The 24,397-nt window shown below is 39.8% G+C and overlaps 1 long non-coding RNA gene across 4 annotated transcripts in view; it reads right to left on the bottom strand.

Moving 5' to 3' along the window:
• Positions 1-808: 808 nt before the first annotated feature.
• Positions 809-24,397, bottom strand: part of LOC112659633 (uncharacterized) — a 52,289-nt gene continuing 28,700 nt past the window's right edge. Inside the window, exons 5-9 of one of the 4 annotated variants that reach the window (XR_007413894.1) lie at positions 19,969-20,064; positions 12,322-12,387; positions 10,874-11,031; positions 9,516-9,617; positions 7,018-7,495 (exon numbers count right to left, since the gene is read on the bottom strand). This is a non-coding gene — a long non-coding RNA (uncharacterized LOC112659633). Of the gene's footprint in view, positions 1,228-7,017; positions 7,496-9,515; positions 9,618-10,873; positions 11,032-12,321; positions 12,388-19,968; positions 20,065-24,397 lie in introns of those variants that run through there. The other 3 variants (XR_003136421.3, XR_003136420.3, XR_003136422.3) reach the window with 3 other exon arrangements.

Genomic DNA, 24,397 nt, shown 5'->3' with positions numbered 1-24,397 from the left:
AAATCCAAATTGGGAAATGATGAAATTATGGACCAGTTATGTAATGGAATATTATACAACCAATAACATGGTCTATGGAAAGAAATTGTTGACTTGGGAAATTGTTCCCAATGTTCAACGCAAGTGATTCAAAGGTATATGAGGATAGGTCCGATTCTGTAAAACCATGTGTGTGTCTGTGTGTTTTCATTGACCAACAAATGTATTAAACACACTGTGCTTGACAATATGGTCAGTTGGAAAGAAGAAAGACATGTTCACTTCCTTCACTCTGCTTACAATTAGTGGGGAAAGTAGATGCTGAATGGCGCTAATACTGATGGGGGAATAGCCAGATTTATACTTCAAAAGGACCAAGACGAAGACAGAGGGAGCAAGAACACTTGTTGGTTTGAAAAGACTGAGGGAGTTTTGAAGGGGGTAAATTTTGGGGGTGGGAGTGGAAGAGAACTATAGGGGCGAGACACTGAGAAAATCCATCAAATGAGGTAAGAAGGTTTTTATGAATTTCTGCTAAATATATTCCTGCTTTGTGTTTTCTTTTCTTTTCTTTTTTTTTTTGCAGAAGACTATTAGAAATATTTAAGTTACTTGTCAATTATTTTAGATGCTGAACCAAAATGTCTTTTGGGTGTGATATCGTGCTGACATGGAATATTCCAGATCCCTTAGCTTATCATGGGATACATGTAAATATATGTAGATGTATATATATGTGCAAATATTTACATACATCATCATCTGTGCAAATGTTATGTAGATTTTGGAGGCAGGGCAGGGGAAGCATTCCAAAATCTAGGAGACCACGGGTAATTTTAATTTTTTCTTAATTTATCTGCAGTCAGAGAAATATGTACATACATAAAAGTTACATGTATTTAGACTTTAAAAAGAGTTGTTAAGGAAGTAGTTGGTCATCTGGGAAAGCATGCCCTTGCCTTGGCTGGGGGGAGGGTGACTGCTGTCTTAAGTGTCCAGGTGTCCTTAGCAGTTCTCACCCACGTGGAGATGGGTTCCTCATCCACCTTGGCCTAAAGTCATCAAACATGTGTTTCATTCATGTAATTTGTCTAGCTTGGACTCCATACTAATCTAAACATTCTTTTGAGTATAACTGAGGTTGAGAATATGTAGGTAGTAGAGCTGTCTTGTGAAGCAGAGTGAGCTGGCTGTTCACCACCTCAAGCTGTCTGTAATCCTCAAGACAATGCAAGTTTCATTGTAAACCTGTTAATTAGAATCAGAATTCCTGGTTAAGCACAGTTACTATAAGTTAATGTCCCAGAGAGATTTCATTGTCAGTGCGCTGACAAAATCAGGTATCAGAGCTGATACAGCAGTTCTTGTACCTGGAAGTTACTAGGTTAGGGCCACCCTGAGAAGCTTCTTGGCAGTTAGTCATATAACCCATCCTGTTAACACTTGTACCTGAATATGTTCATTTTCCTTAATATTCTACATTCTTTGCTTAAACTCTCTAGAACATTATCTGTTTTCTTATTTTCCTTAGCAGAAGGAGAAACCTTCAAAGGCAGATATTTGTCATTTTTTGTGTATGTACTTAGCCCTTAGCACAGTGCCTAGCACAAAGTATTCATTTAATTAATATTTACTGAATGAAAACATACACATTAATTGAGGTCAGTTACCAGACATATATAACCATATTCACAAAGACAAATATAAATAGAGTTTAGAACATCTACTTTTTTGGATTATTCATAAATTACTTTACATACATTAGCCTACTAATCATGCAAGTACATTTGTAAACTATTACTCTGTTTTCATCCCATACCCTGTACACTTCTCTATGTGCGCCATGTTGTAGTGTTATTAGAGGTGAGTGATAGTTAAGGATGTGTTAGGCCATAAAAGCTGCCACTCTACCATTCTGACAAAGTCTCACTTGTAAGAAATAGTAGGACTGGGGGAGGGGAGTGAGTAATCCAGTGTGGCTCAGGTAAGAAATCAGTCTGTGAATAAAGCTTAAGTCCATTCCAATGACATTTTCTTTTGTTTAAAAAGTCTACTGCTCCATGCAAAAATGTGCAGAATGAATTCGTTGGGGGCTCAAGCATGAGGAGAGCATTGGCATTTTCTCTCCTCCATAAACGAGATTGAAACAGACCAGAAAAGAAAGGTAAATACCTATGACCTCCTTTCAGTAGGCCTCTGCTGCAGTCATTCGTAATAAATGAGGTCTGCACGGAAGGGTCCTCTGGGAGGCCTCTCAGGCTTCCCCTCCTCCAATAGGATTCCTTTTTCACTCTCACGAGCTCTTTTGTGCTCTCAGGAGGAAAACAGCTCATAAGCCTAGATATGAACAATGGGTTCCACACATACTGTGCAAATTTCTCCAATTTCATTTGCACAAAACTGCTGAAAGGCATTTCCTCAGTTCCAGCTACTGTCTATACCTCGGGGGAATGTGGGCAGAGTGGTAAGGTCAGCCCCACAAGGAGGAAGAATTCTTGGTTTCAATAGGCACTTTATGCCCATTCAGAAAGCAATACTTCCAAGGCTTTTTCCATCTCTGGGCACATGAATATGAGCACTGGGTCGAGCCAAGGGGAGTTAGGCTGACTATGCCAACAGGTCCTGGGACTGGTTCTTAGGTTGATGTGGGGTGACCCAGGTTTGAAGCTGACTCACCCTTTCTTTGCACTAGACTCATGTTGGGTGGATGAGGACGTGTGTGAAATGTTTGTTTTACTCGCAGGCAGTTTTTTTTTCTTTTTTGCTTGTTTTGGATTGGGGCCCTACTTCCTTTTTAAACAATTTCCATATATTTTATGCACTACTTCATGTTATGTGGGCCAAGTGTAATAATTGTTTTTGAAAATGATCCCTAAGAATTATTTATGAATTATTCGCCATTTAAATCCCACTGTTTTTAGTCATTGCAATTTTCAGAGAAAGTTTTTATTCTAGAGGAAATGTTTTATAGTAGAGTTCAGTGAAAAAAATTGTTAAGGAAATTTTAAAAGGAAATTAAGGGAAATTCTAGTGAGAAAAAAATCCTGATTTCAGGGTTTTTTAAGGAGGCAAGAGGAAATATTCCAATGTGCTCTCTAGATTATAGCTGCAAAAACTAGGAGTCCTGTCTTTAAGAACATTTCATAATTCCTGAGGAAAACATGATTTTGAGGTATGAGTGAAAAGCATTAACTGATGCACAATTATTGGCTCTGTAAATATTCATTCCATAAAGTAGCATCTCATTTATCTGAAATCATTACAGCTGGTGATTTTAGCAGTTATTAACAGAAAACCAACACAGATGGACTTTAGCAAGAGGGAAATTTAATGGCTGTCAAAAGTGAGAGGTGTATATAGGGCTGTTTGATGAAGGGGCTCAAATGGTGTCACCAGGACTCTGTTTCTCTCCATTTCTCATTTCTGCTTCCTCTATATTGTCTTTCCTCCATGGTCAGCCCCATTGCTGAAACTTTTCCAGCCTACAGCTTCACTGCCTCTGCCTCTTTTCCAGTTGATCCAGTGAACCTTCTGAGATTCTCTCTGATTGAATTGATTTAGATCACATGCCTACCTCTAGACCTTGGATGTGATGTAGGGAAATCCTATGCATGGTTAACTTGGGCTGGGGAATTACCTTCCCGTGGGGCCAGCGGAGCCCTCAGGAGTCCAGTGGATAGAAAGAAAGCAAGGGAAAAGTGCTCAAACAAAAATCAAGAGCATGAGAAGGCATGACGGAAGCTGGAAAGGCAATGATAAATGTTCACCCAAATTTATATTTAAAAATGTAATTTTCTTCTTAAATAGTTTGTTGAAAAAAAGAAATAATATTTTGTAAAAGCCCTACCTTGGTTAATAAAACTTACCGTTTTCAGGACTTGGTAAGATTTTCCAGTTTCCATACTGATTTGTGTAAGGCTAATCATATTTAATATTCTTTACTTTTAGGCTTTTCTAAAAATGGTCGTGGGGATGGAGTGGACTAAATAGGAAATGCACTTTATTTCCTGTCTCCTCCTTATCTCAGTCCTAAGAATCCCAGTGAACCTGTCACAAATGGTCCTCCATGAGTTAGTGTGTCTTTTTGATGCAAACCCACTGGACAGGATGGAATGAGCTCTTGTTAGAGAGATGATATATTGCCCTCTATGACGAGGAATACCTGTAGTAGTGTGCCTATGTTCCAGTCAGATCTAAGGACATGAATTGGAATGAGGAGACCCCTGCCTGACCACTTGATTCTGTCAGGAGCCTCCAGGCTCTTACACCCACTCTCTAGGCTTTAGAAGTAAGGAACCATCACAAATAGGTCAGCTTGGTGATTCTCTCATCTGTAATGAGAGAGGAATGAGGTCATTCATCCTTCCTTTCCCTTCCCTTCTCTCCCCTCCCCTTCCCTCCCTTCCTTTTCCCCTTTTCCCTTTTTCCTTTTCCCTTTCCCTCTCTAGATTTATTTGAGAGAGAGAGATAGAGAGGGTGGGTACGGACAGGGAGAGAGAATCCTGAAGCAGACTCCCTACTGAGCATGGAGCCTGAAATGGGATTCAATCCCAAGACCCTGAGGTCATGACCTGAGCCAATATGCAAAGTCTTCCACTTACCTGCTGAGCTACCCAGGTGCCCCCAAAGTTTGCTGTTTGCTATGGCAAATTCTCTGTTGAGAGATGCTTGAGTCTCATTCATATCTGAATTTTTGTGATGTGTTAATCCTTTGCACACTTTTTTTTCCTAGTGCAGCACCTTATCAGTGATGACTTGCCTCTCAAGAATCCAATAATTAATTCACTGGTGGTTTAATCTTTATTAACCCTGTCATGCCTAGGGTTGCATTTAAGATATTAAATATTTTCATTTACTAGAAGGACACCAGTACAGGATAGAGATAATAAAGGTTGTGTGGCTTAACTAAAGGAGAGTATTCCTAGAATAATTTCATTCCATTCTGTCTTTTCTTAGTAATTTTGCCTCAGTTGTGAACTTGAACATTCCACATCCTCAAGGCTTTTGAGACAACTGGACACCTTTTCCTCTGTGTACAAGACCCCAAGTTGTTAAGCTCTCTTAGTTTAATGGTATTTCTCTATTTCTGGTAATGATCACTTCTTAAAACTATCAGAGTACCTACTTTTGGGTGATTCTTGGGCATCCCTCTTAGTTTCTGTTTCTAACATGAGAAGGACCAAAAAGCCTGGCACATAATTCAAATACATTTGTTTAATGCAATGACTTTGGAGCATTTATATTGGTATTCTGGGTGTACCCCCCCCCGCCCCATCTCTCTTATTTTCCAGTGGTTTGCCCAGGTTCTCGGGTATGAAGAAAGGCGAAAGATTGGCTCTTCAATTTTTGCAAAAGGCAGATGTCTGATTTTTAGTTTGAAGGACCTCAGATAAAATAATCTAATCTTAGTGATGTCATGCTTTATGAATGAACAACTGGTTTTGTTTTAGCTCTGTTAAGAACAGTTTTTTCAAATGGTCAAGAAACTCACTGAGTTAGTGCATGTTTATTTTGCTGTTGGCAAAGAGATGTGAAATAAAGCAGGAATGGATGGGTCTGCCCCTCAGCTGAACTACGAGGTAGATGGGGTGCACCTCAGGGGCCTTCTTCATACATCTCCTCAAGGCCCTTCTTCTATTTCCGGGGCTCATCCTCTCTCTCTCTCTTTGCCTCCAGAAATTCAGGATTCTTCCCTGCTCTGCTGGCCTAGGCTCTCTAGCTCCTGGAGGGGCATCATGCCCTTGTTTGGCTCTTCCAAACAATCCTCTGAACTAAAGTAGATTCTTGATCTTGCAGTATGGATCTTGCTTAGCTGTCACTACTGAACATGAGTGTGACTTCTGGAACGAACCCTCATTAAAGTATTAAAGCATTATAATGCTTAATATATTGTTTCTCCCAAGGATGCTGACATTGTGATAAACATTTAAAGACCATTTCCATTTCAGCCAAAGGAATTATCATCTTCAAGTGGAATTCCAGGCACGTCTGTGGTCCAGTAGGACCAGTAGTCTATATGGCACAGAACAGGGCAGCTGGCAGCTTTCTATGCCTCCTTTGGGGCAGACAGATCCTCTTCTTTCTGGGCTTTCACCACATCTCACTCCTTCAGTTAAATTTTTGAGAAGTCATCCCTTAAAGCCAGGCTGGCAGGGGATTGATTTCCAGCTGTGTTCCTGTCAGGTCCACATCCAGTGTTGTCTTGTTTGCTGTCATCTCCATCAGCTCTTAGAAAGAACTGTCTTGGATGTAGCCCTCCTCCAGATTTGGCCTTCCAACTATCTCCAACCCTACTTCCCCAATTGAGGTAAAGCCACTTTTATGTTGCATCTTGGTGATAGAACCCTGTTGCCTTCCATCTGGAATTGCTCCAGAAATGCCCTGTCTAGAATATGAACTTACGTGTGAATATCAACACCTCCCTTGGGCTGCTGGCTCTTTCTGAGTCCTACCTTTGCTATCCTGTTCTCTCCAGCTCTGGCTTTCTCTCCCAGTGGGTGGTATTGTTCATCCTGCCCTGTATATATTGTTGCAAAAATGGAGTTACAATACAGAGCATGGTAAGTGCATGTGGATGACACAAAGCATTTTGTAGTAAAGAAGATTCATGATTTGAACCTTGGTTGCCTCCAAGAGAGTACTCATTCCACTCTATCACATATACATACCTCCTTCCCTCCTGCACCTAGAGCCTTCATTTTCCTAAGATAAAACATTCTATCCCCCTAGGACAGGATTACCAGGTTGTTTGTCATTCTGGCCATTTTGTTACAGGAAAATCCACTTTGTCACTGTCTCCTTGAAAATTTGGTGTCCAAAAAGGAACAAAATATAGGCAGCTCTAGAGTTCACATAAGTGCTTTATCATCCAGCCCACATTTCTCCATTTGTCCACAAAGATACCATGAGAGACTTTATAAAAATGCCTTGCTGAAATACTTGCATGGATTGTCCATGTCAAAAAGAAAATCAGGCTATCTGACATAAAACACACACAAACAGACACGTACACATAGGACAACATTTACATTTCAACTTAAACAATACTTTTTATTTGCCATAAGTGACCTCATCTTTTCCTCAATCCCATATATTCCATTTGGGGAGCAGGAAAAATAAATCTAAAATTTGCCAGTTCTTGTTATCTTGCTAACTTTGTCTCTTCTGTTTTTAAATAGTCTCTGTGAAATTGGTTCAATGTCTTTGGGATGAATACTCATTTGATTCAGGATTCAAACTTGGGATATTTCTCTCCTTTTAAAGATTTGCCCCTTCACTTCCTGTATCAGCCACGTGGACCTCAAGGAAATTGATATAGGGTAGCTAGTCTTTGTCTGGGTCTTTGTGCTGTTTTTGCTATCTTCTCTGGTTTATGTGGAGATGTTCCTTGTCTCTCTTGCTCGTTGAGGATCCTGCTGGCCGACTTCTACTGTAGGAGTCTGGCCTGGTGAAACTCCCTATCAGGCCTCAGTATAAAACATCTGCTTGCTATCCATTGTAGTTCCCTTTTCTCACCCTGGAAGGATCCAAATATACAGGAGACAGAAAAGATGGCAGTGAGATAAGGACTGTGTGGGGCTGAGAATGAGCAGTGCATTTCAGGTTGTTTGACTTGGCAAGAATTGGGGCAGCTACCATGGCTCCAGCTGCAGGAAGAGCTGTTAGAGGCCACCCTAGCCACCCTGGTCCATTTCAGCTGAGAGTTTGAGGGGAGTCAGAATGGGGGGTGGTTGTTGGGAGTGAATTGTCCATAGAGATGGTTCTGAAAATCTATAGTCTTCATGTGTAAATCTGTGTGCCCAGTGTTGAAATTCAGAAATGTGAGGATCTCAATATAAGTGCTCATGTATAGGTTTTATTTAGTGAGAATAAACCAGTGGCTCTAATCCTGGAAGCTGGGGGCAGAGTAGATAGAACACAGACTTGGAGACGGAACTGGGTCTGTTTCTACCTACTTCCTGTTAAGCTTGAAAAAGTTATTGCTCTTTGTTGGACCTTGGTTTAATCATCTGTAAAACAGGGGCAGTAAATGCCTATCTGATTAAGGAAAAACTGTCCATCAACAGATGGCAGCTATAATTGTAAATCATAACAACATCTTCTGAACATAAACATTATTTTTCTAACATTCTGAAGAGATGGCAGCTTGTTTCCTTTACCACTGGTTGGCTTCATTAAGTATGACATTTCCCCCCAATACAACCATTTTTCTCTGAGACAAATGCCTTTTTTCCTTAGAGAGATGTGTTTCTCCCTCTTCCTGACAGAGCCCAGAGGATCCTTGTGAACATCCTTCCTGTCCCCCCGCCTTGGGGATCCTGGGCCACATTGGCCCTGTATCATTGCCATCATCACTCTGCCCGGGGAGGACTGGTAGAAACTCCCCTTGTGACTTGTTGACATCAATTCCAAAGATGTGCAAGATGGATTAGGAAAAGGCCCCTAGTAGTTTTTACTTTTCAGGAAGCCAAATGTTTTTCAAATCAGAAGCAAAAGGATTTAGCACAGGCAGGCCAGACTCTCCCATCTCTGTCAGGGAAGGACTACAAAACTTTCACTTGCCTCCAGACCCAGATGTATTTCCCACTGGACCTCACCTCCCTGTCATACTGTAAGCCTTCCTATCCTGATCTTCTTCCTTGAAAACTTGTGGCTGAGCCTTGCTCTGTTCTGTATCCAGAGTATGACTGGGAATGAAGGCAAGCAAAGCAAAGGGCTCCTGTCTCTGAAGAGCAAGGCTGGTTCTATTCTTGTGTTTATGTAGGTGGGCTTTCCACAACAGGTTATGGGTGTTTCCTCTGTTTATTTACTTAATCTCATCTCTGTGGCAAGCAGAAAACAGAAGAACAACTACTCCTACCCGTCTTTGACCCCTAAAATACTCTGGCAAGGAGCATGACAGACCACCTAAAGAAATTTGGTCCCAAACCTGAGAGTCCCTTTCCTCATTATCAGGGAAGAGTCCTCTTGCTCCAGAAAGTAACATACCTGTGTCTCCTTCACCTTCTCCAGCCACTACTCTTTGCTTGGCTATCTTTGAGGCATGGTGAGAGCTGCAAGTGGGTGGCAGCTTGAATTCTCAAGCTTTTGAAGCCAAGAAACAGAAGTAGACCTGACTCTAGTCTTTCCAATGTGGCTACACTGTGGTCTCAAAGTCAGTATTAAAAGCCAACACAAAGGCAACTTGGTCTAGGGTCTCTATATCTGTGAAGATCTGTAGTGATCTCTGCAGATTTATTTTTCTAGGAGTCCGTGATTCTAGGATACACGTTATTCACTGGCTTGGGGGAAATGAGAAGATGGGACTAGGGGCATGCAGTAGAATCAGAAGACCAGAAGGTGGCACTCGTAGTATTTAGAAGGTGCCTCAGGCTGGTAGGTAACTGACTCCAGCCGCCCTTGCTTCCTTCCAACTGGCTACCAGTGAAACAACTGTGTTTTGTTAGCACCATGTTACACAGAGCTTTTTTTGTGAATTTCTACTTTTACCCAGACTATTGCAGCCTACTTTCCTTCATGTTATGAGTGTTACTTACAATGAATTCAAAGGCCGGAAGGTTTTGTTTGTTGAAGTTCGCTCCATGTATTTATGATGCTTTCTATTCTTTAAAGTTTTGATAAAAACAGCCCCCAATTCTCTGGAAAATAAGAAAAACCCATTTGTTTAGCAACTGTTCATTCACTCTGGGAATGTTCCAGAGATTTAGATGCAAGGATGTCATTTCCTATCTTGTTAAGTTTTTTTTTTTCCTGCTTGTCAGCGCTTTTAATATTCTTTGTATGAGTTTAGTATAAAAAGGCACCGAGTTAATGCTGCCTTTACATGACTAATAGACTGCTTCATGAATAAGTAACTCTGCCTATATATTTTTAATAGTAAAAGAACTTACTTAAAAGGAACTTGAAAGCCACTGAGAAACTTGGGAGAAACTCAGCAAAAAGCCTGACTATGCTACTCTGTTTAGCAAAGGAAGATTTTTCTGGAGAAAGTAGTTAGCAGAAGTCTTATTAATGGCAACATAGAAATATGTCCTCTTATCTACTTGCTTGGAGGCTTCTGTGCTGGAATAAGGGGCTGCCAGTCATGGAGGAACTATAGCAGAGGCTACATTTTTTTCTGGTAGAGATCTAAATAGTAAATATTTTAGGCTTTGTGGGACATAAGGTTGTTGCTCTACTCTTCCACTGTACCTGAAAAGCAGTCACAGACAATGTGTAATTGTGTGGGCATGGCTTTGTTCCAATAACATTTTACACAAACAGGTAGCAGGCTAGATTGACAAATGCCATTCACTAATGGACCATATAGTTTGTAGATCCCTGAACCAGAGGAAAAGAGACTTAACTTTTCTTTCTCTGATATGGACATTTCCTTTTCATTCCTCTTATTTTTGCCTGTGTGGTAGTTGAAGGTTGTCTAGATGTGTTTGGTTTTGTCCTCATTGATTTCCCATTATTATAGGAGTAAAGGGGGAGGAACAGTTTCTATTTCTGTGGCCTCTGTAAGTAGGGAAAATCATTGACAGAATTAGGAGGTTGTGGTGATTTGTTTCATCTCCCATTTCTTAAAAGTAAGGGTTGAATTGAGTCAAGTAGATTCAGCATAATCTTCTGATGGCATCATATTTGGCCAGCAGTCATCCTTTAAGTAGAAGTTGGCATAGAACAGCCTATAGACCAAATCTGGCCCTCCACTTGTTCTGGTAGGTAAAGTTTTATTGGAACACAGCCATATTCATTTGCTTAGATGTTCTTACTGCTTTTGCTTTATAACAACAAGTTGCTGTTATTATAATAACAATACTAATAATGCTACAGAGACTTTATGATCTACAGAGCTTAAGATGTTAAACTTTATGGACTGTGTTGTCTTTTGTAGAAAAAGGTTGCTGACCTTTGCTCTAGAGTAGTACTTTTCAGATTCTGTGAAGAAGGACTTCTCTTTTTTTAAATCCATCATGATGACATGAGGTTCCACTGTCCATGAATGGTAGCAGATTGTGCCACATGCAAGTCACCATCCATGTGCTGAAGCCCCACATTGGTCCATTCCTTTTGAAGGACATGAATACATTGCTGTGTCCTTGGATGTGACCATTGTGTCAAATGTCTATAAATGTTTTTAAATACTTACACTCAGATTCTGTATTATCTAGCAGTGAACTGGCAATAGGCAGGTTGCAGGCCAGTGGCATGGTTCTAGGGCAGTGCTTCTCAAAGTGCATCAAAGTGAATGATTAAGTCACAAGTACCATGAGAAATGGTAACTTTATGAAAAGAAATGTGTTTTGGAAATTAGAAGTACAATCAGGCCTAACGTACTATCTAACAGTAAATATATCACGAATGTTTCTCCACGCCATTACATTTTCTTTATTATTATTATTTTTTAAGACTTTATTTTTTCTTTCATTCATTCATTCATTCATTCATTCATTCATGTTAGACACACAAAGAGAGGCAGAGAGATAGAAGGAGAGGGGAGAAACAGGCTCCTTACAGGGAGCCTGATGTGGGACTCGATCTCTGGACCAGGATCATGCCCTCAGCTAAAGGCATGTGCTCAACCACTGAGCCACTCACGCGTCCTGAAATTTTCTACATTACTAGAAAAATCTTTAATTGCCCTTCTTTTTTTTTTTAATTTTATTTATTTATTTATGAGAGACACAGGCAGAGAGAGAAGCAGGCTGCCCTGATTGCCCTTCTCATTGCAAAAGCAGCATATCCTCTACAAAAATACTAATTTAGGTAAACAACAGGAAGAAACTTTTGAAGTACTTATAATTTCACCGTCCAGAGATAACTGTCATCAATGGCTTGGTGTATGTTTTCTGAGACTATTTTCTATGATTTTTGTGCATTAAAAAAAAATAAATTCTGCAGTACCTATAAAAATGATTAATTCAGTAAATCTGGGCTGGAGCCTGTCATTCAGAATTTGTAATAAGTTTGAGGATGATGTGTTTGCTGTTGCTCCATGACTACTTTGAGTGGCACTGTTTTAGAGGTATGTCTAAAGGAGTCAGTGGTGCTGGCCTTGGGTCCCACTTGACTGATGAAGTCTATAGTTACACAGAGAAGTGAGGCGATTTGTGTTGGGCAACCAAGAGGGGAATGCAGATGCCATTAACCGAGGGATGCCTAAAAATGGAGACACCCTCTTCCCACCCCATACATAATATTTTAACCTGGAAATCAGCTTTCCCAGTGCTGACACCAGGCTTGCAACTTAGCTGAAACCAAATCAGTAGTGATACTGATTATAGCCTGTTAAGCAAGTGTGGAACACAAGATACATGCAAATTGCTCTTAACTTTCCTCTCCCCTCACCACTCCTACCTCCTTCACTTCCTTCCTCCTCTCACGTTATTATGTGTTGCTTGGAGAGTCTCCAAGTCTTTGGACCTGGAAGACATTGGGAGAAAATATATCAAGCAGGAAATGGAATCCTTTTTACATTCTTGTGACATTAACATGCAAAAAATATACTTAAGAGATCAGCCCAATGCCTTTCTGTGCCATTTGGGGGCACTCTTGAAGCCAAGAATGCCAGGCTTTGGATTTGCATTGAGATTTATGGTACTAGTGCTGAATCTCGCCTGTTTTCTGCCCTCCCTTAGCTGTTGTTTATTAGGAGCTTTTTGTGTAGTGCAACTGCTGCTGCTTATTAGTTTAAATGATATGGGCCACTGAGAAGAAGTTTGGAAAAAGAGGCTAATAAGGGGAGCTTAACTTCCCCACTTGTTTATCGTGAGAAGTTTATTCAGGAGCCAAGTCTCCTTTTAGAAGATTCCCTTTATATAGTACGGTAAAAATGACGTTCATGTTTGCTCAACAATACAACCAGCATCTCTTTGCTCTCGTATCTATACTGTTGGTACAAAGCATTCCTTTTCAGAAAAGCTTCCAGTGGAATTAATTCATCATACATCAAATCAAAATTGTAGCCATGTTTTCGTCTAAGATAAAGTACCAACCTGGGGCAAAGCCATTTTTATCAAATTAGGAGCCCTTTCTTCTTTTTATAGTACCTTGGCCTCTCTCATGTTTTCTTATTAATAGTTTGCTAGAGATAATATCAAAACTATGACAACTCCTCCCTGGTAATTTGGCCAGTGTTGGGGTAATGTCATAATGGTATTTGAAGAGAGGGATTCTAAACTACTGACATAGCCCTACTGTGTTGTTTATGATGATTCATGTGTTGAACAAGTCACCTAAGTTGGTAAGGATCAAAATATAAGCATTTTTATTGCTTAAAATCTCAGGGCATTTCATCCTTGGGAAATCCAGAAAACTGCCCAGATGAGATAAATTTCCATAAGCTAAGATCTTAAATTAACCAAGGGGAGAAAGAAGGCATCTTCAACTCTACATAACCAGTTTTTTTTTTTTCTCCTTCCCAGCCATGGAACATCAGCCCATCCTCTCTGTGCTCTTGCTATCAATTGCAGGGCTGGTCCCCCAGGCTTCCTTTGGACATGTCATTCTGTCCCTGTCCTCCAGTTCACATGCTTTTCATCATCTTGTGCTTTGACTTCCAACATAGCTCCTGAGTGATCCAACTGTCTGAAGTCTTATTCTTCCCTTGGCCTCTTACCATCTGTCTGGAACTCAAATCCCATATGTCATTCTCTTCCTAAGGCTTGTTGTCACCAAACAGATGACATTCCTTCACCTGTGTATGTTCTATCAGACCTTCCATTATCAGTCTCCCATGCTTCTCCATACCCACCTCCCACCACTAGCTGTCCTGCCTTGTACCTCACACTCCATGCATAGGCAACCTTGTCCACTTTTTCACACCTTGGACCTTTAATCACGATTCCCCTCTGCCTACACGAGTGGCAGTGGTTTTCAACCAGAGGTGATTCTGCCTTCCTAGAAGATGGTTGGCAGTATCTGGAGACATTTGTAGGTGTTTATATCTTGGCGAAGGGCAGTGGTGTCGTATAGTGGGTAGAGGCCAGGGACGCATGCACAGCCTCCTACAACAAAGAATTATCTGGCCTATATGTCAATAGTGCCAAGGCTGAGGAACTTTGCTCTACTTGTGTATTTCTAGCAGGATAATTTTTGCTTCTGATTATGATGTAGGGAAGACATTCTCTCCTGTAGCAAATTGTCTTGATTCTTCCTTAGGCTCTGTGAAGCATCCCTTCACTGTATTACGAAAATGTTCTCCATAGATACTTCTACCATTACTGCCCAAGTCATATATTATTACTATTTTATTTAATTTTAATAAAGGTATTATAGATACAACAAACAGGCTTCCAGTTGTCCTAGAATGAGAGTGAAATCACACGTTCTTGGTTCAGAGCAAAGCCAACAGGTGGTTCACCTACCTCTCCTCAGGTCTGAGATAGAAACAAATTCAGAAACCAGCTCTACACAAAGGAAAAGACAGATTATCCCTTCACTCCCATATCTGTGGAGGAGATGCTTTTCCCAGGCCAAGTGGAGATTCCAAAAGAATTCTTATTTTAAAAAAAGGGAAATATGGAAAGGATGACTGTCATTTTTATTCCTTTTTTAGATGTCTGGTTTTCCAAAGAATTGGGGACAGTCAAATGGGGCATGTGAGATTTTTACCAGTAGACCACGTTGAAGCCACCATCTGCCCATACCAGCCAGCAGTAGTGCATATACACTGAGGAAGAACAGAATTACCACCAACCTCCGGCAGGAGTGCGACCTGGCCCAGTTAGGAGGGTATATTTTGGTTCTTTCCTGTTATTCCAGCCCTACCCTGACAGGGAAGGAAGCAGGTGGGTAGAGGAAGGGGAAAGGGGGAATGTGAAAAGGCCGTAAAATCCATCCCTCCATTTCAGGTCAGTCAAGCCAAAGGTGTGACTTGTGCTGGGGTGGAGGTGGGGTAGAGAGCAGAGATCTGAATCAAATGCAATATTGAAATTTTAGAATAGAGCCAAATCTTACAGGCTGAAAGGATACTGTTTGTGTAAGTCAGAATGTCTGAAAACTTACGGATTTAGGTCAAGATAGTATAAAGGAAGACATTACTTATATAAGACATATAGGGATAGTTACCAGCAAAAAAAATTCAAGTTTATATCCTGATGAGTTGACATTCCCCAATAATAAGTTGACATTTCCCGGGGAAATGTGTATATGTGTATATATATGTGTATACATATATATATATGTGTATATGTGTATATATATATATATATATACACACACACACACACTAAAAATTTCAAATTGTACAGAGAGAGATAAGAATTATGTAATAATGACATAATCTAGTTTTCAACAGAACCCAGCTGTTCGACCACCCAGGGGTCGGTGAGGGGCAGGGCAGGGATGGTCCTTGGATCCTTCATTCTTCTCATGGGCTTTTTTTTTTTTTACTGCAGATGGGTAAGTCATGAAATTTGGGGAGCTCCTGCATTGTGGGAGACTCATTACTTCAGAAAGCCTCCTGCATACCTGGGGTGTGAGATGATAGAAAAGTCAGCACCAAATGACTTTCTCCATTGTGGCTCAGAAAGAAAGCAACAAAGCCAACTTGCCTATTCTAGCCTTAATCGCACAGTTTCCACCAGACCCATGTGACACATTCTAACATCAATATGAAAGGCTTTTATTTTGTTTTTTTAAGAGTTGACTATTCTAAGAAAGACTATAAAGGTCAAAGTTTTACTTAACTCTAACACTATCTTGTATGCAAGGAAAGGCATTTAATGTTATACCTGTGTTTCCTGCCTCTACCTGTGACTGATTTCATTTCCCACCATGTGTGCATGTACCCACTCTGTCATGCAACCCTTTCTTTGGGTCTCTTGGTTGGAAGGGACAACTCCTTTCTATGGGAGAGATCTCTCCCTGAATTCCTTTTGGCTTCTCACAATTTGAGAAATGTCTTAGATTACATCCTTTTGAGGATTACCTTTATTCTCTGCCCTTTATGCAAGCTCTGGAGGGGAAAGGGCTGTGTCCTTCCCTCTCTGTAGGACTGGTGACCTCTCTCATTTGCTGAGCCAAATATAAAGTGATGATGTAGGAGCTCTTGTTGAAAAAATTGTGAAGAATTTCAAGATGGTGACAACAGAGCACTAAGCCGAACACAAGGGTCTTCTGAGAATGGGGCACCTGTATCACCAAAGCCCTGCCACTCTGTGAGAGCAAGAGCCCAGTTCTGCCTTTACTGGGCCACCTATAAAGGGAGTAGTTTTCATAGCCATTAATTAGTTTATCAGTGATAATGTAGTCACATACATCTCCAGCAAAGAATATTTCCCTGCTGGCATGACTCTGTGACTTTGCCCTCCAGGAATGATATATGACCCATGATGAATTCCACCAAGATTTCAGTCTTTACCATCTGCTTGGGTCTGATACCATCCTAAAGGGAAAACCACACACACTGGCTTTTCATGCTTCTCCCTTGTTCGAAGAATGGTGCTGGCACCAGTTAATTTATTTTGACTTATTCTACTTCTGACAGAGAAGGGGAGGAGAGAGTCTCTATTCTCTGTGTGCATGGGTGTTAAAATATACATAACATAAAATTAGCCATCTTAATTATTTTTAAGGGCACAGTTCAGTGGCATTAAGGATATTTTTACTCTGGTGCAGCACCACCACTACCTATCTCCAGAACTTTTTCATCATTCCACATCTGATCCCTTTATTGCATCTATTACCTTGAATCAGAAGCCTCTTGAAAGCTGAGAACATGACTTTCTCATTTTTGAATTTCTATGGCCTATCATACAGTAGACACTCCCTATGATTATTAGCCTACATTTATATTCAACAGAGGGAAAGAGAAAAGAAAGCTGTTGCATATTTATTATTCATGGCAGTGGAAGGAAGCCTCTGAAACAGTTAATATTGTTTGCCTCCGTCACCGGTGCCAGCCTTCCCTTCCCCAGGAAATAATGAGAGGAAAAATTCTTTTTCATATAGAAGTCTTTATGTCCTTTATGATGTCCTGCTGGCTTCTAATAAAAGAAAATTCAGGAATTTCTAGGAAATTGGGCAGTATGCCCCTAAATATCTAGAGTTGTATCTTAAATCCTTGCATAGAAAAAATGAAAGCAAACACATGACCAACCCAGGGGATGAGTAACAGTAAATCCATCTCATCCTCGATTCTTTCATGGGTCTGGTCTTTCTTCCAATGAACAAGAATTCTGTTTTACCTAAGATTTTATTGATTAATGTGAGAAGACCACTTTTTATCTGTTTGAAGACCTCTTGGTCAAGATGTCTAAAATGTAGGTTTAGGAAATAAAAATCTGAGTCCAATTAGTGCCTGCTTCTTGAAAGATCACCTCCAGAAGTTTAGTAAATACTTTTATATGATTTCTTGACGTTCAGAGGCTGGAGAGAAGGCTAGCAAATCAGACCAGATGAAGATATTTTCTGATGGGAGGAAGACGGTTGGGGGGGTTCTTATAGTTCTGGCTTAAAAATAAATAGTTTTTTAAAAAAATATTTTATTTATTTATTCACAAGAGACACACAGAGAGAGAGAGAGAGAGAAGCAGAGGCATAGGCAGAGGGAGAAGCAGGCTCCATGGAGGGAGCCTGACGTGGGACTCGATCCCGGGTCTCCAGGATCAGGCCCTGGGCTGAAGGCGGCGCTAAACCACTGAGCCACCTGGGCTGCCCAAAAATAAATAGTTTGAAACAAAAAGCGAGAAGATGTAAAATAGACCAATAAAGGGACATTTTGAATGCTAAATGGAGGCATGTCCTCTAAAATTACCCCTTATGATACATTTAAGCAAATAGGTATACGCCAAAATAAAGCTGCTGGAGTCTTAAAGCAAGATTGCACTGTTGTGTTACTGGGTTCTCTATTTCCTGGGAGCATTTTTGGATGTTGGAAACAAGAGAGGGGACATATTAGAATGGGCCTTCGTCAGACTGTTTGGTGGGGCAGGCTGTATTTCTCCTTTTCTTCATAAGAAGAGTCATTATTACCCATTGGTCACTTTTTTGAGACCCTCCTATTTTATCTGGGAATTTATCCTAGTTCTCAGAAGTGTGTATGTGGAGGAAGGAGAACCATTTGTCTGTAAGAATCTCCTCGTTGTAGTCAGCAGCTGATAATCATCATATATGATGCTTGCTCAGAAATGTCTCCACATTTGCCCTCAAGTGGCATTCCCTTATATTTTGTACTAAATTTTAGCTATGTTAGGGAAAGGTGTAATTGTATGAGTATTTACATCAGGAGTCTGGGCTGGTTGGAGTAACAACTGCTGCAACAAATAAGCTGCAAAATTTTGGCTTCATACCACTGGTCCAGTGGTGATTTGGGGAGCCAGACCCGTCCTGTCTTGTGACCCTACCATTTCCTAGAATTTCGAAGTCCTTTGCTTAAAACCAGTGGGAAGAGGATGACTATAAGGACAAAGCACATGTGCTTCTTACCTAAATTGTGATTAGATAAAACTAAGATGGGATCTTCCAAGTTATAAAATAAAGAGTAATATAAATAGATTTGTTTGACATTCTCCAAACTCAAAACTACTATCATAGTTTTTCGTTTACCAACTTGGATAAAAAAAAAATCCTAACAAATTTATTTATTTTTAATAATAAATATTACTTTTAAGTAAATATTTATTATTAAATAATTATTTAATTATCCCTGTTGAGCCTGGAGCCTGACACAGGACACAGTCTCATGATCCTGAGATCATAATCTGAGCTGAAATTAAGAGTCAGATGCTTAACCAACTGAGCCACCCAGGTGGCGCCCCCAAAATCCTAATATTGAAAGGGAAGTTTAGCCTTTCTGAGTTAATTATATATAAGTAAAATGTATTAGCATCTGTTTCCATGTTGGTGTACCATTCAAGTTCAAAAAGTATTCATGTTCAAGAACAAAGACTGGAAAAAATGCCTGTCTGTAAATTGATTATGTTTATATGTTTCAAGGGCTTTGTCAATCAGAAGCAATCGTAATACAAGTTTATCATATAAGTGAAAATGCCCTGGAGTTTGTCGCTGTTCTCATTATTCATAATGTGTTCTTATTCTCTGGGTAATCACTGATCAAATCCTTAAATATTAATTTTATAGAGTGCCCACATAAAATATTTCACTCTCCTTCATGCTTTTATTGTAGATAGTATAAAAATTAACCAGATACATTTGGTTCTATTTCCCACAAATGTTTCTTCTTCCTTTATTCTCCATTAAGGCCCTCTGCTATAAGCTGAAGATGAGGAATTCAGGATTCCTCAAAGGAATAGCAGGAGAATGGATATCAGAAATGTTTGACTATTGGTAATGCAGGGAATATATTAATGGGCACTGCTGTGCTCTATGGATACTATAATATGGAAGGGTTTGTGGGTACCTGTGATTGAGTTAGGATTTCCTGTATGGTTTAGGTTCCATAGCAGAAGACAGTGTGAAGCAGGTGGCTTCTATCCAAGAACATCAGAACCCAGATGTGTTATCACAGGGCATGTATAAATAAATCTTCTCTAATTATCAGCCTGACTTTACAGTTAAGGAAACTGGGGCTCAGATTGCATAAGGAATTTGTGAAAGTCATTGGTTATTGAAGCAGAACTATGGAGTGGAGGATTTCAGTTTGTCTTATGCCAAGTTTTGTTTGTCATTTGCATTTTAATTACCAACCAGCCCAGAAGAAGCAAAGATTGGTAGATGGTTCCTGAGGGCCTGGAAAGGGCTTCATTGAGGGGAACATTGGCATCTGGGAGTTGGTTTGAAGGTTCCTGAAAACTACTTTGGGCTTCAGAGACCTGAGCTGTAGGCACGAAGGCCTAAGTTTTGCCTTTTTGTGTCATTGGTAGTGAGAGTGTGAAACAGGTTAGGGAAGGGGGGTTTCTTCCCCCTCCTTATAGATAGTCTGATTCGCCTTCATGAGTTTGGGATGTTAGTTCTTTGATTCTGCCTTTTGACTACAAAGGAAGGTGTACTCTGTTCTCATTATTAGGGTGTTTTTAAAGCCAAAGGACCAGCATCACCTACCTTAGTCATTATTGCTTAAGCTGCATTAGTTACCCATGGGATGATGCTAGCTTCTGGTGGCACTTGGGAGAAACACCAGCAAAAATACTTTCTACCCTGTGTAGATGATAGAGACAATGACAAATAATAAGAGCATTAGTGACAACTAATGCTTCTAAAATGCTTCATATATGCCATGCACTGTTCTAAGAATTTCCCATATATTAACTCACTGTGTCTTCAACAGCCTAGAGGTAAAGCATGATTAGGGGCTTTCATGAGGTCACATGGGCAGAGAAAGTTCAAATGGATAAATGAGTCTATGGTCTTAACTGCTATTCCAGTTGATTCTCTTTTAGGAATTTAAAGATCAAAGTTGGGGAAAGCACTAATGTCATCCAGTATGACTTACCGCCAAAATCAGTAACCTTTGTCATATAAGAAGCTTAATTTTAAAGTACTTATTTTCCTCAAAGTAATTGTTTTAAAGTTGAGACTATTCAGTTAAGTGTTTCCCCTCAGCTTTTATAATATTAACAATAAACTATTTCTTAGAAATGAAAATCCTTTCTATTTCCCCCAAATTAACCATTTTATAAAATTACCTTAAATTAAAATTTTTCTTGCCGATAGCTTGAAGGAAATTAATAAAAATATTTTTAGCTTTATACAAGACATTAAACCAATAAAGAGGTAAGTATATTTTCCTTTTCTACAAAATGGTTAGATTCTTATTTTTTTATCTCTCAAAATAGAAACTCAGCTAGGTTTCACATTCCTCTTTTCCATAGGAATTGTCAGCAAACATTGCTATACCTATGTATCTACATTTATATCTATTTCTTTTCTTTTAAAAAGATTTTTTGTTTATTTATTTGAGAAAGAGAGTGAGTACAAGTGGGGATAGGAGCAGAGGGAGAAGCAGGCTTCCCAATGAGCTCGATCCTAGCACCTGGAAATCACGACCTAAGCCAACAGCAGACACTTAGCTATCTGAGCCACCCAGGCACCCTCATTTATATCTTTTTCTATACACAAACTTACATGTCTGTGTCTGTGATGATTGTTTTATTTTTAAATTAACTTTCGGGTGACACATTTGGTTCTATTGTTGACTTACTAATTATTTGTATCTTTCTTCATTCCACAAAACGGACATAAAGTGCCTAAAATATATTTCTCTGGTAATATATGATAATAAAGGAGAAAGTGAGGAAACAAATAGATTGAGAAGATGAAGTCTGGGTAATGCTTTACCCAAATATATACCAAAGCGTGCACACTGTGGCATAGGTGCAAGCTTTGGCATAGTGCATCCCCATTGTTAACAGTTGATTTAAATGGTGTAGAACTTACTGCATTTCTAAGAAACAAAGTAGTAAGTTGGGAGAAGCACAGCTATCCTTAGCATTGAGGCCTGAAAGTACACAAACCATAAGAACATGTCAAACATTCACTGTGCATTTACCCAGAATGCAGAGATGGTTCCTGACCTAAAGGCCATTCTCAGGACACAATATAATATCCAATGGTTGGGAATATAAAGCTTGCCTCTCAGGTGAATGCTCAACCCCACCTGCCTTCTCTGCTCTGTTTGTTGCTCCTCTGTCTTCCACTCCATACAATGACTTTTTAAAACCTTCTCTACTGTCTTCAAATTCCTTAATCCTCTTTCTTCATCTCTCACCTTCCCCTGTCTTAGAAAATGACCTTACTGCAAAGACAAAATGGAAGCCATTAGCTGGGAGCTGAGTCTTCTAACTACCACAGCAAGTGAGTCTCCCTGCTTCTGCACTTCCTTCCTCTTTTCTTGGCATGCCCTAGAGGTGCTACTCAACCCTGGTAAGAATGGTTCTTCCACTTAGGCTGCAAGTTTTTTTTCTTCTTGAAAACCTGTGCTGGGGCATTGGATGGCTCAGATGGTTAAGCATCTGCCTTTGGCTCAGGTCTCAGAGTCCTGGGATTGAGCTCCTCGTTGGGCTCCCTGCTCACTGGGGAATCTGCTTCTCTTTCTCTCTCCACTTCTCCTCCCTACTCATGCTTTCTTTCTCATTCACTCTCTCTCTCAGATAATACAAGAAATCTAAAGAAAAAAAAAGAAATCCTATGCTAAACATGATTTCTTCTCTTACAGTCAACCTCTCTCTTTTGTCTGCTCGGACTTCTTAATATTAAAAAAAGAAACCTCCTGAACCCTGCATCTATATCCTGGACAAGCTCATTCTCTCTAATGTTCCCTAAAGGCAGCCTGTGCTCATTGCTTCTTTTACCCTACTTCCTGATAATTATTTCACACTGGATCAACCACAACTACACTTAGAAGATCACCAGTCACCTGGGCGGCACCAAATCCTGTGAACATCCAACTTTATGAGCTCTTCAGTATTAAAAAAAAAACCTTACTCTTTATTTTGGTGAATGAGGCAGAGTTCACTTCAATGGCTCACAACCCAAAACCCCAACTGCTAATTTTACTCTCCAACCTTGTCTTGCACTGCTCTTCTCTTTGCTCTTCCTAGTCCACTCACACTGTGGATTTTTAAAAAAATTTGTTTTGCTTTTGTTTTTTATTGCTCAGTTCATTAAATAAGCTCTGTTCTCTCCTGCCACAGGGCCTTGGCACATGCTGTTTCGCATCTGGAAATCTCTTCCTCTCCCTCTTCACTTGATAACTTTAATTATTTAGATTCAGCTCAAATGCCATTTCTTCTGAGGAACCTTCCATAGATCTCCGGACTTGATCAGAAACCCTGCTACATATTCTCAAAACCTAGCAATACATTTTAATATTCTCATAAAGTACTGGCTAGCTCTTCACCTGGCATGAAGATAGGGTTTTATTTTATTTTATTTTTATTTTTTTGAAGATAGGGTTTTAATTTTAATTCTAACCACATGGTGATATTCCAAAACATACTTCATGAATTATTCAAGTAGGATGTGTGTGGCCATTGTTTAAACAATGGGAAGAGCATCCTTTCAAGTCAGAGGGCTTGTCCTGATGACTCCTGGACCTTTCAAGGATGTCTGAGAACAACTCTGCTTATTCTCTTTATTATGATCATGACAGTTGTGGAAAAACAACCAGTTCAGAGGCCTTGAGACAATGCAGAGGAAGCATAGATGCTGCCATGGAAAGTTTTTCCTCAAGTGATTCATGATTGCTGCCTCTTGGTGTTGTCTGTATGGCTGCAGGGAGCTTTACTGGCAGGTCATCTAATGCCTTAGAGTCTGGCTCTTCATCCCAATACATGCTTCCCTTATTACATTTTGATTTTTTATTATCCCTTGAGTTGCAAAGATTCCTTGATCTGATGTGCTTACCAGGTAGGTGTAGGAGGAAGAATACAAACAAGTAATGTTTTTTACAGCATTTTGAAATTAATACTTACTTGACACTATAACCTAGAGGAGGAGTGCAGGAGCAGAGTTACATTCTGCATTTTCCACACAGGGAAACAGAGGTCAAATAAGCAATAACTAGGGAAGACAGTTCTAGCACCTAGGCCTGCTGATTTTAAATGTAGTGCTCCTTTCTGCCATACCATTAATTTAAAGTGGTTTAAACTCTTCATCATCTCCTTTTCACATAAGTTCTCATGTATGTTTACATTATTATCCATTTTCAACTCAATGCAGCAAATATCCTTCGGGTGTTGTCTATTTAGAAGACTCTGGGGAACAAAAAATGCAGATTCTTCAAGCTTATAATTTGGGAGGAGTGGAAGTGGAGACAGGATAATGTCATCTACTCTATTACTTCAGTGCCTCATGCCCATCCTTTATAGAACTGAAATGAGGATTAATTTGAGATTTAGCTTCTCTTACATCTTTAATGTAAGATGTACATCTTACATCTTTACATCTTTAATTTAACTTCTCTTACATTCTTTAATTTTTGTATATCTTACAGTTATCTCTTCACCTATTAGATACCAAGTCAGATGACAAAAGAACTTATGAAAAAAGATCCTGCTGACAAATGATTTTGCCTCTTTTCCTGATCTTGACCCACTTTGGGTCAAGCAGGTGGCAACTGAGAGTCAGTTGACGTGGGCCTTCAACTTGGCAAAGTAGAAGAATTATTTATTAATATTTTAGTTATTCAATATTTCAATGTATAGTATTTCAATACTTAAATTCCCTAGGTTGATCACCTATTGAGAAAACTCTGAGCTTTGTTTTTCACCACTGCCAACTCACCATGAAAGAATAGAATGAGTATTCACCTTCTGTACATAGACTGTTGGTTGCCTTCCTCAATATCCAACCTAGTCATGTAAGATAAACAATCATTTTCCAGCTTCCCTCATTACTAGGCTGGTTGTGTGACTATGTATCAGCCATTGAAATGCAATGGTAGCTTATGGCAGTCTTAGGGAATCTTAAAAGACACGTGACATGTACTCTTTACCCTCTTCCTTATGGTCATTGCATGAACAGTTGCCTT

Source organism: Canis lupus, chromosome 11 (assembly GCF_003254725.2).
Source record: "Canis lupus dingo isolate Sandy chromosome 11, ASM325472v2, whole genome shotgun sequence".
NCBI classification, from domain to species: domain Eukaryota; kingdom Metazoa; phylum Chordata; class Mammalia; order Carnivora; family Canidae; genus Canis; species Canis lupus.
The sequence above is the reverse complement of the archived record's forward strand: the minus strand, read 5'-3'. Positions and strand labels throughout refer to the sequence as shown.